The sequence below is a fragment of the Coturnix japonica genome, chromosome 2, assembly GCF_054131305.1.
Source record: "Coturnix japonica strain WE chromosome 2, WE-NBRP24, whole genome shotgun sequence".
Taxonomy (NCBI): Eukaryota; Metazoa; Chordata; class Aves; order Galliformes; family Phasianidae; genus Coturnix; species Coturnix japonica.
In genome coordinates, this window is record NC_140664.1 from 133,144,740 (window position 1) to 133,159,592 (window position 14,853).

Genomic DNA, 14,853 nt, shown 5'->3' on the forward strand with positions numbered 1-14,853 from the left:
TGCTTCCAGAGCTGATCACAGGGGCTTACACAGAATATGCAGACATCCCTATTGGAAGTGGGAAGAGCAAAGGGACCCTTCAGACCTCAGATCAGGGCTGAGCTATAATGCTGCCCATGTCCCAAGTGGTACCTACCTGATCAGCAGAATTTTTGCTGTACTACGCACACTCCGCGCTGGCTGTGCTAGACATTGTGTCTCTGAATACCCACAAAAGCTTCATTACACTTTGATCAATCACTGCAAGTTCTGCTCCAGTCTATGCTGAACTGACTTTGATATCTTTCTGACAGATTTTCACAGCCAGGCCAGCTAAGGGAAGAGTAATTTCCTCCAAATTTGACCTGGAATAGTGCCTAAACCTCCCCACTCTACACTGTGGAGAGCCTAAATAACTCTGTGCATCTGGAATCCTGTCCAGAAGAACACTGGCTAAAGAAGGATGAGGAATGTGAAGAGTAAAGCAGGCTGTTCAATTCTGTGGAATAATTTTGGCAATCTGAAATAGCTGCAAACAATTCCCAGGATTGGTGTGAGGCCACAGGCAGAGCAGACCAGGTTGGAGGCACCCCAAGCTGAGCTTTCACTAGAGAATTGGCTGTGCAGGGGGATCCTGGTCAGCCTCTGATATTGCTGGATATTGAGAAATACCTTCTCGCCACTGGATTGTACCAGTGACAGTGCCATAAGGGTTTCTTGGACATAAAACTGAGTACGTGGGCGGAGGGATGTGTGAATTTATCATCTACACTATTTCATGACTGTTTGACTTCAGTCTTAATACTCTCCTTAGACAGGTTCAGAAGTAGGAGTGGAGCAGCAGAGATGAAATATGACATAACTAAGTAGGGTTCAGACAGTTGCCCAAGACAAGCAAGCAATATTAGATAGATGCTTCCACATTCATTCCTGATTCATTTTGATGAGATTTTTGCCGAAAGAAAGGGTGTTACCAAAAAGACTATTAGAGTTATTGCCTGACCTTGAAACTTTTTTCACATATCAACTGGATGAGAATATGGGAGAGGAAAAAGTTGCTAATGGGATCTTTAGAAGAAAAACCCACAAGCCCAGGACAGAAGTGTTGCACTGAATCAACACAGCCTGTGAGCCAAATTAAGGTGCTAGCTTCAATGAGCTTATTCTCAAGAGACAAAGTACAGAGGCTCCAGTGCATGACAGTTTGAGGAGTTCATTGTATGATACAGATAATTACAATTGCCCTTATTCACAGCCACTTAACTGTAATTAATTCATAAAATAATTATCACAGTTCTGCTCTAGTCAGATTTCACACTGAACTCCAACAGACAGTTCTCTGCTGCTGAATATTAAGAACTAAAAATAATCAATATGAAATAACAGCTGCCATAAATACTGGATGGGCCTGATCCACCTTACATAAAGGAAAGACTGGAAACAGAAAAAGGGACTGCTTCAGTGCTGAGGAAATATTGATTGAACATGCCGTGGTGAAGGGCTGTATTGAAGATGTCTCTTCACCTCCCTCTTTGGATGAAAGATCTTCTCTTTGCTCTTTACATGCTGTGTTCTGTCAAGAGCTCCAATTTGCAGCTCATAATCTGAACACTGGCTGCTCACAGCATGGGGAGACACTTGTCATTTGTGGCTGCTTTAGGGTGTGTGGACAGATCTCTGCTGAGACCAATTATTTTCTAGGCATGAAGTCTGCAACTCTCTGCAAAAAGGAGAGTGCTCTCACCTCCTCATGCCCACTGCCACTGGCACTGCCCTGGCACACGGCATGTATGGAAACCACAGTGCACCATGTGCAAACTCATCATGTTTTGGCCAGACATTTTGTGTTGAAGGATGAGATTTTTCCACAGAAATATCTCTTATGGCTTCACAAATCATCCACATGCCATGTAGCAACTCTTCATTAAAGATAACCATCAGACATCCCATGTTCAGGTGACAGAACAATAAGCCATGCCTTATGTTGCCATGTAACTTACCTGCTGGTGAGAGTTGGGTGGGGATCCAAAATGAATGGAGTGTGCCTTTTTATCTTAAAGCTGCAGAAGATCACAAGACTCTTTCTCAGCTCATCAGTCAGGTGTAGATTTAGTCAAGTACTCTCCCATTCTCCAAAGCCTTTTGGGAACAGACAACAGAAGTTCATGGAGAACCTTAAGGCAGAAACCCACCTCTTCTTGCTCTCCTCTATGAAATCAAACTGTTTATTTCTAACCTCTTGATTCATTAATCAAGCAGTTGTTAGTTTAATTGCTTTCAGTAATTAATCCAAAGTAGGATGTTTCCTTAAAGCTTAGTTTCATTATGAGTCTTGGTGAGACACTTGAGGTTTTTGGAACTCCAGGTCTTTTGTACCAAGAAAACCCTTATTTATCTTCAAGCTCACGGGCTCTTTTCAAATAATCTTAAAAGAGATATGTGAATCACCATAGTTTTCTTTCTATAAAAATGTCATAAAACAACATATCAGTTTTTCATATCAGTGTTTTATAATTCTTTTATTATAGCTCATATATTTTATCTGGTACAAAAGAGAAGATCACTAGTCTCAGAATCCTTATACAAGTCATAAAGAATTTCCAAAGAGTAGTATCATGTTTACCACAAAGACTGTATTTATTGCCCTGCATTTCTCAGAGAGGAAGGCACAGATGAACAATACTTAATGTTTCCTCAATTTCATATTTGAGTATTGTTTGAACACAGCTATACATTGTTGTATAGCTCTAGAAAACTGGAGCTCTTTAATCTATTAATTCAGTCCTAAATCTCCTCTGTAGATGCTTCATTTTGAGATGTTTTTCTTTCCCATTCTGCAACTAGAAAGACTGATTTTGGTGTAGAAATCTTCCAAAGATGTGGTGAACTGTGAAGCAAGTTACACTTTTCTGTATTTTCTTTATTGTCTAGTCAAAGGTAGTTTATGAGCATAATAAGAAGGAGCCATTTTTCAAAGTATTTTCTCAGCTTTTGTTACCTGTAATAAAAAGTTAAAATAGAATGAAGAAAATATTGCAACAAGCCTTTGCAAATAAATCCTTCAAAAAAACCATTAGAAGACACTATTGAAATAACTGCACACTAATTTTTGAATTATACATATGTGACAAATCGTAGTAAATTGACCAACTTTTGCAGAGAATATTGACTTAATTCCCTGTGGGTTTGGACCTGCTGCCTTTTATCCCCTGGAGATTACTCCTGCTTTCAAATAACCCTACTGCTTTAATCATTCCTAAGCATAAAAGCCTGGAGCTCATTATCTGTGTCCTGGTATATTTTAGACCTGTTTTTTTCTGACACACTGTACAAAAAATGGAGGTCTCCGGGGGATGTTCTTTGGCAACTGCTGTTAGAGAGAAGACAACATCTGCTTTAAATGGGCTGCACCCATGAGTACTGCACTTGTGTTATTAATGCTTTGGTATCCAGACCTCAAAATGACACCCACTCGGCTGTGCAAAATGTAAATCCAGCTTTACAGGATGGATGCCCAGGGGCTGCGCTCCCACAGCAGCTGTAACTGGGTGAAGCGAGTGGGAAAAATGGAGGTTCTACCTACCTGCTCCCTGGTAGATGTCTGCAGGTGGGATTTCTAATGGGAACCAACTCTCCCCTGTTCTATTGGGAATCAGATGTGTTCAGCTGGAGAAGCCTGAAATGAGATAACCTTAATGGTTGATAACTTAAAGAGCTCTGCAGACCCTCAAGGGAGCTTAGGATAAACTGCTTAAAGGGGGTCACCTGCCTTGAGTCCCCTCTGCTTGCAAGTCCTCTGGGAGCAGCATGATCAGGCAGAGTCCCTGAGGACATCAGACTCACTCTCTGTATTTTTTCTTCCCATTCCTTGCCAAATCAAAGAGACTGAGAAGAGAGGAACACAGGAGAATTCCTCTGAATTTCCATCTCCCTGCCCCTGCTGCTTTTTGCCCTGCAGCGAAGGCTGCCCTTTGCTCAGCACTACAGCCATATGTCCAAGGGTAAGGGTAGGAGCAGGCTGTCCCTGGGCAGCGGCCAGGTGACCAGATGGCTGTATAAAGGCATTAAAGACTGTGAATCAACCACAGATTCAGAGGGCACAAGTCAAACAAGAACATTTATTGGTCTGCTCAGCCTAAACTCAGCCATCTGTGTTAAAAGAGGAGTGTCACTGTATGATCCCCATCTAAGGGGCTTCTTTCTTCATATAGAAAGAAATGTGTCCTGTTTTGTGCAGTTTAGAAATAAGAAGCTCACCTGTTCCTGGAATAGTATTCTCTAAAGGAAATATCTTTAATTTCAGCTTAGTTATTTTTTTGTTTTCTTTTAAAAGCAATCAAATCAAACCTGAGCACCACCTCCAGGGTGGTGGTAAAGTCATTGTCCCTGGAGGTGATCAAGAAATGTGTGATGTGGTACTTAGGGACATGGTTAGCGGGCATGGTGATGGTAGGTGGATGGCTGGACTAGATTCTCCTAGAGGTCTTTTTGAACCTTAATGATTCAATGAAACCAATCTGAAGAACCCTGGATACATGAAAATGCTGTGCTGTTCTTGACACTGCTCTGGACAAAGAGCAGCAAATCTCTCCTTTGAAGGAATGGTTTGAAGGAGGGAAATACCTGCTGATGTAAAAAAAAATCTGTGCAATGAGGCCAGCACTGACTCCCATTAAGACTGCTGATGACTCACTTATTTAAACAAGAAGCACTGAGTGCCTGGGAAGCCATCAGCAAGATTTTGCCTGCCCACTGTGTTTTTTGTGGCCACTGGGTTATAAAGGCTCTAAAATCTGCTGTAGAGAATATTTACTTCACAGGATAATTCACTGATCACTCATATGAGAAATGAGTCCTTTTTCCTTCCAGTGTTGGTCGAATTTTCTTCTAGATTAGTTGTTTAAATTGGGGAAGTTTCATTAATTTCCTTTGAGTAAAGAAAGCTATTTTCCATTCAATAGTGTTTTACTATTATCTTAATTCAGATTCTGCAGAAATCATACCCTGATTGCTTTAAAGGAAACTGTCATTTTGATGGTATTTTACTACCTCCTTTTTCTGTTGTTTTCTCAGACTCCTTTTTGGAACCAATATTTGAGAATTTACAAGAGATAAATTAATACATTTTAAGATGCGTAGTCAAAGTAGCACTTGCTGTAATTAAAGTTTGAGAAGAGTTTCTATAATAAAGCTGCCTAACTTCCAAGTATAAAGGAGGCCACAATAATAATCCAAGGGATGGAACATCTCTCCTGTGAGGACAGGCTGAGAGCTGGGACTGTGCAGCCTGGAGAAGAGAAGGCTGTGGGGAGAGCTGATAGCAGCCTTTCAGTATCTAGAGGGGCTGTAAGGAAGGGGACAGACTCTAGCGGGGTCTGTGGTGATAGAACAAAGGGGGAAATGGTTTCAAACTAGAGAGTGGCCTCAAAGGGTCTCTTTCAACTAAAATAGTTCTATGATTCTATGACTGTTTTCTGATAAATAGTACTGATTTATAATTATTCTGGGAACAGCAGTCTAATGTGGCTGAAGGAAAACATTTAGAGGGATGATAAGAAACATTTATAGTGTTTGAAAGTCAGGTACTTAAACACATCATTAACTGTCTGTAGACAATTTTTACAGTTTTGCTGCCAGACCAGAAGAATGACAAAAGTCCTGGTCAAGCTTCTGCTGTAATGCAACAGTTCCACGTGTCCTTGTCACCATCACTTGGAGATGAGCTGAATTGTTGGTGCTTAAACACCATTGAAGATCTATTTTATTCCCTTGGAGATTTATTCTCATGGCCCATGATTGCTGCTCCAGACAAGATCCCTTTGCCAGTTAGATGGTGGGCAGTTTGCTAGCAGCAACGCAGGTCATCAGTGGGTTTAAACCCCTGGAGATGCCAACTCTATGCTAATAAGGCATTTCATGGGTGGGATCTCCTTTCCTCTCAACCTAGGGAAGAGATTTGGCCTTTGGTTAAGCAGCATCAGCAGCTGCATAGCTGCAGAACACACAAAAAAATTCCCACATAAGTGGGGACTTACAGTGGCCAAAAATGCAGGACTCCATGGCTAATGCTGAAGGAGGGGAACTGTCAAAATAATCTCATTTAGATACAGAAGGTGCCAAATCACTTGCCATCATTTGTTCCTTCATTTGCAGTTTAAAGGAAAACAAATGTCTCCATCGGGGCCTGTGCATAAGCACTGCCAACTCACTTGATGTGCAAGCTTGGAGGAATCTCTCTTCTCCCTTGGACACGGATGTCTGAGCCCTGGAAAACAAGGACAAAAGCACAAATGGATCAGCAGTTCAAAATCAGATGCCTTTGATTTACAGAGATACTGGAGCAGAGCATACAGCCCTGGGGGTTGCCTCAAGTCAGAAAGGAAGCAATACTGAGGACTTCTGGTCAGCCTGTGCCAGGATTTCTTCCTCATTTTGGCTCTGCAAGCAGCACCAGGTGGCTTGGCTGCTCAGGCTTGGCCTTGGATACAGGAAAGGAGCAGTGAGAGTTTTGGGCCTTGGCTGGAAATGGGGAGCACCTTTTGCAGGACGCTGGCTCCTGTAAGCTCCTGCACACTTCAGCCTTCCAAAGACAGCCAGCATGTGGCTGTCAGACTTTTAACAATCATAATACAGCAAGTGTAGACCTAAATCCTCCAGTATATCTGTATTCTGTGGGGAGAAAATAGGGAATGAATACCATGATATTCTTCCCACTGGCACTCTCATCAATTTATAGAAACATTATAGGAGGGAGGAATATGAGGCTAATGAATTTTGACCTCTTTAATCATAAAGATTTATACCTGTGCCTCAGAGCTAATATTGACCAATCAAATGGCTCCCCAAATCCTTCCCATTCTATAAAATTTAATCACACCCTCATGGCAGCTCAGGTGTGAAATAAATTTTGACTTACTACTGTACTGAAGTGATAAGTATTTTATGCTGATTTTTAACCGTATTTCACACTGGAGAGTTGTTATATTAGAAAGCAGTAAAACGGTGCGTATCACACAATGATATTATACTTAGGCCCCAAACAGAATACCAAGGGCTTATTGAATTTATGTCTGAAGAGAATGTTAAATGCATGGCCATTGTGATTGGAAAAACATGTATTATTTTCAGAAGCTTGTTCTGCTAACATTCAGTTGGTGCTGTTATAACCTTTTTGACTTTCATGCTATAAACAATGTTGATCCATGTATTACACAAGCGTACCGTGTAATTGCCCAGGAGAATAAACGTGGTACTCACAGTCCCATCACCTGAGAATTCAAAGATAAATGCTATTCTAAAATACACATGTGCATGTGTATGTGTTACATGATGCATGTGTCCTGGGGAGTTCTAATGGAGATACTCAGAGAGGACAGGAGAGGCATGTAGTTCAGCAACAATGCACACCACTACAGGTCCAGGAACCTAATTGCCCTTTCTGCTGTATATGCAAATGTATAAGCACTAAAAAGGAAGATAATTTTCATCCTCAAAAATCAAACTACTTTAAGGGTAGAACAACTATAAATAAGTAAGCTGATGGCAAGTTGCTTCAGCCAGACTTAGGAAAAGAAGTCCAAATAATGCAGAAAACCCTAGGCATAATGCAAACATTCAAAGACCTGTGCAGAGACTGGCAATTCTGCTCGTGGATGAACCAAGACTATACTTCCCATGCTTTCAAACAGCTATTTTTAGCCTATTTACTTCATCATAACTGCTGCATTTCAAGATTTACTTCACTGCATTGCTTTGAGCTTTGCTTTTCCACTCGTGTTCAGGGTCTAAGTAACGTATTATCACATCTACCAGTTTTTTGCCTGATCACTTATAGAGCTGAAATGAAGAAATTAGATGGACATGTGAAGACATTACTTGTCATTTTATGATCACAGTCATTACTGGGTCTAAATTCCTGGGATGGAGAAGAAATAAAAGGATTCTTGGATCATCAGGGAAAAGCTTGGTATCAGAGAACTGACAGTGGACTTCAGCAACTTGCTACTCTCTGAATGGCTGCTGATAATGAGCTCACAGACATGTGGCTTGTGGGAGCTCATCCATGAAGGGGGAATGTGAAAACTGCTTTTATGAGTTTTAGAATTCTCATAACTTTATTAAGCTCTCCCTTTCACTAGGAAAAGAAGTTTAATTGCCCTTCAAAGATGAGGAATTATGTTTATACTGTGATTCATTTTTCTCTCTCATTGAAAGGATTCTTTTATCTTTCCTTGAGACTCTATGAGCTGTTGGCATGGCACTGAAAAGGGAGAAGAAGGCTGTCACCAAAGCACTGGCAAATTACTATTTTTTAAGTTCTCATTCCTCTCCATAGGTTTACACTATACCATTTTTTCCAGTGGTTTGAAGGAAGTAAGCTCTCCAGTTGCCTTTGACAGTGAAAGCTAGGGACATCATAACCATTTCAACATGACAAGCTCTATAATTAAAAATAATTATTGCACAAGTAGAGGGGGTTTTGATCATCAAGCACCGATCAGTCTTCAAATTATTTGTGACTATTTTGTTTTTAGAAATACTATGTTATGACAACCACAGTTCTTGTTAAGCAAGTGGGATGCTCCGAAGATGAGGTCTGGCCAACACATAACCATTTTGGAAGGTTTGTATCTTAAGCACATATGTGCACATTGTGCAATAAAATATTTCCCAGAAGTCACATTTATTTGATGGATTGCTGTACTGCTCTGCTCTGGAAGAGTTTCTCATATTCCAGAATTTATCTGTCAATTTTAAGCAACACTTCATAAAACAAAACTTGAAGGGTTTCCTTCCTCTTGCTGAGCATGGTCTTCAAGGAGTAAACAGTGGACCAACAACTTAAATGAACAGTTTGTTTGCGTTTAAAGTGTCTTTCCTTGTGAATAATTTACTTCTGCATTTTTGATGTAAGCTGCTAACATTTGGAAGCAATTTCTCTGTTACAGTCAGTGCTTACGTAAGACTTACACTGACTTACATAAGAAGTGAGAAGGGACATAACCTGCCTACAGACAGACCTACGGGCACTGTCATGGACCAAAGCATCTTGGTGCTGAGGGGGTTGAGATAAAACCTGGAAGTAGAAGTTACCTCCATTCCTAAATTTCTTTAGTATTTACCAGAAGACTCTGGGCTACACACAGCATAGCCTGATGCCAAATATCTCTGAGAAAGCTGGAGTTCAGAACTGATGGGCAGACATCACAGAGAGGTAGGTGCTGGAAGGGTGCAGTCCAAACCCCTGCTGAAGCATTTCCCTATGGTAGGTCATGCAGGAAAGCATCCAGGTGAGTACTGAGTATCTCCAAAGGAGATTACACAACCTCTCTGGGCAGCCTGTGCCAATGTTCTGTCACCCTCAGAGTAAAGAAGTTTTTCCTCATGGAAACTTCCTGTGCTCCAGTTTGTCCATTGCCACTTGTCCTGTTGCTAAAATGGTAAGGAAATGAATAGACAGTAGATGGAGTGTAAAACACTGAAGCAAAGACAGAAATTAATGAGAGCCTTGTAGCCAAAGTTGGGGATGTTATATAATCACTGTCTCCCAGTTTTTTGGCTCCCTTTCTAGGGAACTAGCTTGTTTTGTCCCAGAGATTCAATTTCCTGTATATACAGCTTGTTTCATCACATTCACTTTCTTATTAGTGGTGATTGAAAAGCCCAGCGCTTCTTTTTCTTTCCGCACTTTGGCAGAAATAATCTCTTCAACAAATTAACAGGCTGGGCATTGGCTGAGCCATCATTTTCTTTTTTCTTTTTGTAATTGAGTCTAAGTCAGAGACTCAGAGTTTACTTCAAAAATACCCTTGTCTTGGCAGCAGAAGCAATTGTGCCGAGTTTCGATTCACTGACTGTAAGGACCATATGTAGCTATCAAATTGTAATCTGGTTACTTCCTCTAGCAGCAGTTACAACTGAGAAAAGCAGGCTTGCTGGCCGGGACCTGTCTCAGAGTTTGGTGTAGCTCATCAGTTCTTGCAAGAATTCTTTTCTGGGTCAGGCTGGTCCTTGATTCTCATCAGTTAACATAGATTCAGATGCTTTCAAATTTCACCTGTAATTCGTACAGCTATTTCACAGACTTGTGGTGGTGTCTCCTCTGTCTTCAGAACTGGCCAACACAAAAAGTAGCAACATACAAACTCTCCTATGTTTCTTTTGAGTGTTTGCATTGTAAGGTGAAATGTGTTAACAGCATTAAGGAAAGAGAATGGAGGCTGTGTTTGCAGGATCTCAATACAATTCCACCCTTGATGTTACAGTCCATTGGGATTTGAATAATACAGGTATCTAACCTCTATAAACAGACTGAATTTAAATTACTTGTACAGAAGACTCAAGAATATCACTTTTGTCCTTGCTGCTATTCCCTCTCGCACAACTGGTGTAAAGCAGGTTAAGAAAACATTCCTGCTTTTGAGATCGATGCAAAAAGTATTTCCTAGAGGACAACACAATATTATAAGCTGAACTCTGAGATAATAGAGGAGAATGTGGAATAGCAAAAACTACAACTTGCAAACTCACACCAGTTTTTCCATAAGCACTGTATAACATGCCTGTCTCCTCAGTTAGACAATCTGCTGTGGTATAAATTGGTTTTATGGGTTCAGATATGTATTTTCATATCTCAATTTTCAGCATCTGTCCTTTGCACAGAAACTTGTCAACAGACAGTTTGATAGCAAAAAATTCACTGGAATCATACCCAAAGGTAACACTTGTATGGGAATCAAATCTGAACAGTGCCTGGGTGGTGATGGGAGGCTGGGTTAAAGCACTCTGGCAAGACCATCTCTGTCTGGACCATGTGAGAATCTCCAAGGATTGGTTCTTACATTACTTATCCTCTGGTAGTACATGAACACTACAGCAAATGAATGGCATGCATCCATTGGCTTTCTTAAACTGCAGAGAGACATCTCCAATTTCAGTAGAAAAGTACATAACAGAACAAAAAAAAAACCCCATACTTTATTATCTTTTCTGCATCTGCAAGTCCTGTTTCTACTGTCTTTTTAATGAGTATTGTATCTGTGTACAATTTGATCAGTTTTTCAGTGAGAATTGCCTCATGGAGTCTACATTCTCCATCCAGAATATTAATCAACATGTTGAAATATAACAAATTGTTCTGAGACATAAAATTTGGTTTATGCACAGCAAGTAGGGACTGGGGACAGTCAAAAATTGCCAGCTGGTGGAATTCTACACTGAGTGATGAAAAGCTTTGGGTGAAAGGCGGGCAAGGAGGGCAGTCAGTCCCCTTGTCTAGAGTTAGTCCATTGACTGAACTTTGGCCACTGAGTCATCACTGCAGCTGGGGATACAAACACATGAGGTGTGCACACAGCTGCTGCTCTGATTTCTCACTGCACCACAGCTATTGCTGCAGGGCAAACAAAAGTGTCTGACCAGGATTCCTACCCAGTCAACAAGCCAAAATAGTCCAGCTTTGGTGCAAATTTGGTAGTGTTGTCTCTCTCCAACAAGAAGGCAGCAAGCTTTCTCCCACCTCAGGTGCTCTGCATGAATACCAAATATGCACTGGGTAAATTCAAGTTTCAGTTCTGTCATTATCTGTGAATGGTCAGTCCCCACTTTTAGCACAGCAGCTCCGGCAGAAGCACCTGTACAACACTGTCTCCCATCCCCATTCATGATTCTTGCACTGAGAAGCCCAAGGCTTTGCAAAACCCCTCTACACTAAACCTGAGCTAATGAGACGTTCCTGTATTACTGCTTTCAGTGGACTCCAGGAACAGAGCTACACATTTCACAGCATGAAGTTCTGGTAAAGGCATTGGGTAGATGACACAAATTTCACAAAGCCAGTCTCAAAAACCACTATGATATTCCAGATAGAATACTTTTGTTCACCTGACATGTTCACAGTGCTTTAAAGACCAAGGAGAATATTTCAGATAGGGATATAACAAGAAAACTCTAATCAGGAAGTAAGACAACGAGGAAGAGACATAGGATAAGTTTACTACTTATTTAATCTTTGTTTTCATTTATCTGTTCCTTTCCTTCCTTCCTTCCTTCCTTCCTTCCTTCCTTCCTTCCTTCCTTCCTTCCTTCCTTCCTTCCTTCCTTCCTTCCTTCCTTCCTTCCTTCCTTCCTTCCTTCCTTCCTTCCTTCCTTCCTTCCTTCCTTCCTTCCTTCCTTCCTTCCTTCCTTCCTTCCTTCCTTCCTTCCTTCCTTCCTTCCTTCCTTCCTTCCTTCCTTCCTTCCTTCCTTCCTTCCTTCCTTTCTTCCTTTCTTCCTTTCTTCCTTTCTTCCTTTCTTCCTTTCTTCCTTTCTTCCTTTCTTCCTTTCTTCCTTTCTTCCTTTCTTTCTTTCTTTCTTTCTTTCTTTCTTTCTTTCTTTCTTTCTTTCTTTCTTTCTTTCTTTCTTTCTTTCTTTCTTTCTTTCTTTCTTTCTTTCTTTCTTTCTTTCTTTCTCTTTCTTTCTTTCCTACCTTCCTTATTTCATTCCACATATGAAGTTTCTGAACATCTCTCCGAGACTGGACTGTTTGTACTGACAGCTTATTGGCATTATTGGTTCATAGTATTAAAAGCTCCCTTACATCATGAAATTTTAATAAAGTGAAATATATTAATTCTAGTGGAAAAGAATATGTAGGGAAAAATGAATTGATCAGGACTGTCTGATAATCAATTTCCTCTGGTAAGTATGCAAAACTATTATTCATCCAGACTGTTGTTTAATTTGCCTCCTCTGTTCACATATTTTATAGACAATTCATCAGCATTTCCAAGCTGACACCAGAAATAAAACGATATCTTAACAGCACTGCATTCATACAGGGTTTGTTTGATCATTATGTGTAAAATATATATCAAAGTGCTCGCCTTCTGAAAAATGTTCTTCAACATCTTTAACCAAGTCCACAAAATAAAGATTTCTCAGGCTGAGAGCATTCAATACTAACAAAGATTTAAAAAATAACAGCATTAATCAAATGAAGTAGTGGTTGCTTGAAACAATGTCATGGTCTCTTTTGTAATGGGTGTTTAAAATTCAGTGGTGGCACCAGCAAACAGATGTTGATGATGTCTGTGATCTGACCTCTGGTCAGTGAGCTACTGCCTTGGGAATCCCTCTTGAGAAAATAAACTGAAACCAAATCAATACCAATAGCATGTTAATTATTAAACACTGGTTGATAGCAGAAGAATGTCAATTCTTGAACCTTCAGAAATAGTTTGTGTCAGATCTGATGGTCTTGGTAGGGAATATGGTTCCTTATACTATCAGGCATTATATAATGCACAGAAGTATCATTATAGGCTTTAAACTAAAAGAGGGGAGATTTAGACGGGCTGTAAGGGTGGTGAGGCACTGGAACAAGTTGCCTAAAGATTTGGTGGATGTACCCACCATCCTTGGAGACATTCAGGCCAGGCTGGACAAGGCTCTGGGCAGCCTGATTGTGCTGCAGATGTTCACTGCATGGGAGTTGGACCAGACGGCCTTTAGTGATCCCTTCCAACTCAGGCAAATATCAGCCTATGAGATGGCTGCAAGTCTTATCAGCCAATATCCCAGCATGTCACAGACAGAGGCCATCAGTTCCCCTGTTCATCATTGCAGCAGTTCCTAAAAAAAGCAGAGATTACAGTTAAAAGTAATTGCTATCTCTGATGTGCTGTCCAGGAAGATTAAGACATTTTCTGAGTGGCCCAGTGGGATGAGAGAGAATCAGTCTCAAAATCTGCACTCAGACAGTAATGCTGGTTTCAGCTCTTCATGGCTGGAAGTGAAAAGCCCCCGAACACACTCAGCCACACAGTCCCTGGGCAAAATCCTGCAGAGGGTACCAGCCAGCGTGATGCCCCAACAAAGCACCAGGCCTGGTACATTCCTCTGCAATGGAAAATACATGAATGACCCTGTATGTCAGCCATTCTGATTGGAAAAATGGATGCGTGTGGCTGCTTGCTTGCTTTTCTCAAAGAGCAATGCAACAATTACTTGAATAACACTTTAGGAGTGCCTGGCCCCCAAGGAGCACTTCTGCACTATGAAAATAGAGTGCAGAGAGAAAGCTGTGGAAAGTGACTCAAGCTAATAAATTCCTGCTGAGGGGAAGGAATAGGGCGTTTGGCTCTGGGCATGCTGAGCTCGGTGCTCAAGATTGATTGCTCCATTGAGCCCTATACCAGGGAGCTTTCTTATTTCCCTTCTGGCAAACATTAACTTTCTTTGCTTTCCTGTTACATTTGCTAATCCTAGAGGGAAATATTTTGCTGACTACATCTGTATTTTTCATGCCAAATTATTCCACTTGTGTGCAGAACTGGCCCTGCAAAATGTTAAGTCCCATTTGCCTTCTCCAAAAAGAAGTTGGGATGCAGAGAAGCTGACAGTTCACAAAATAATTCTAAGACCTTCCAGCTTCATGCTCTCTGCAAATGAAATAATGAAAATGAGGTACCCAGTTGGTGAACTTGCTGAGCAAATATCAATGCTCATGAGAAAAGCAGAGCTGGACAAACAAATGGTTACTTTCAACTGAGACAACAATTTGGAACCAAATATGTTATTTCACAACTGCTCAATGAGCCTGAAAATATTACACATAGGAGGCTAAGAAAGGCATTTAAGATTTTCCAAGGATGCTCTGCTCTTCAGTCAGCACTGGTAGCTCTCACTACTTTAAGGTATTTTCTAGCAGCTTCTCTCATTGCTATAACGCCATAAAGCGATGGTAAGTACAGCAGTGAGAGTAGAATAGCACAACCCTAGGCTACTGCAAATGAGAACAAGACAAATACAGCAGCCATAAACACAGAAACTAAAGAGGAAAAAAATTACTGACCTTTAGAAAGCCTCTGCTAAGCGGGGTTCTTTAGAAAGACC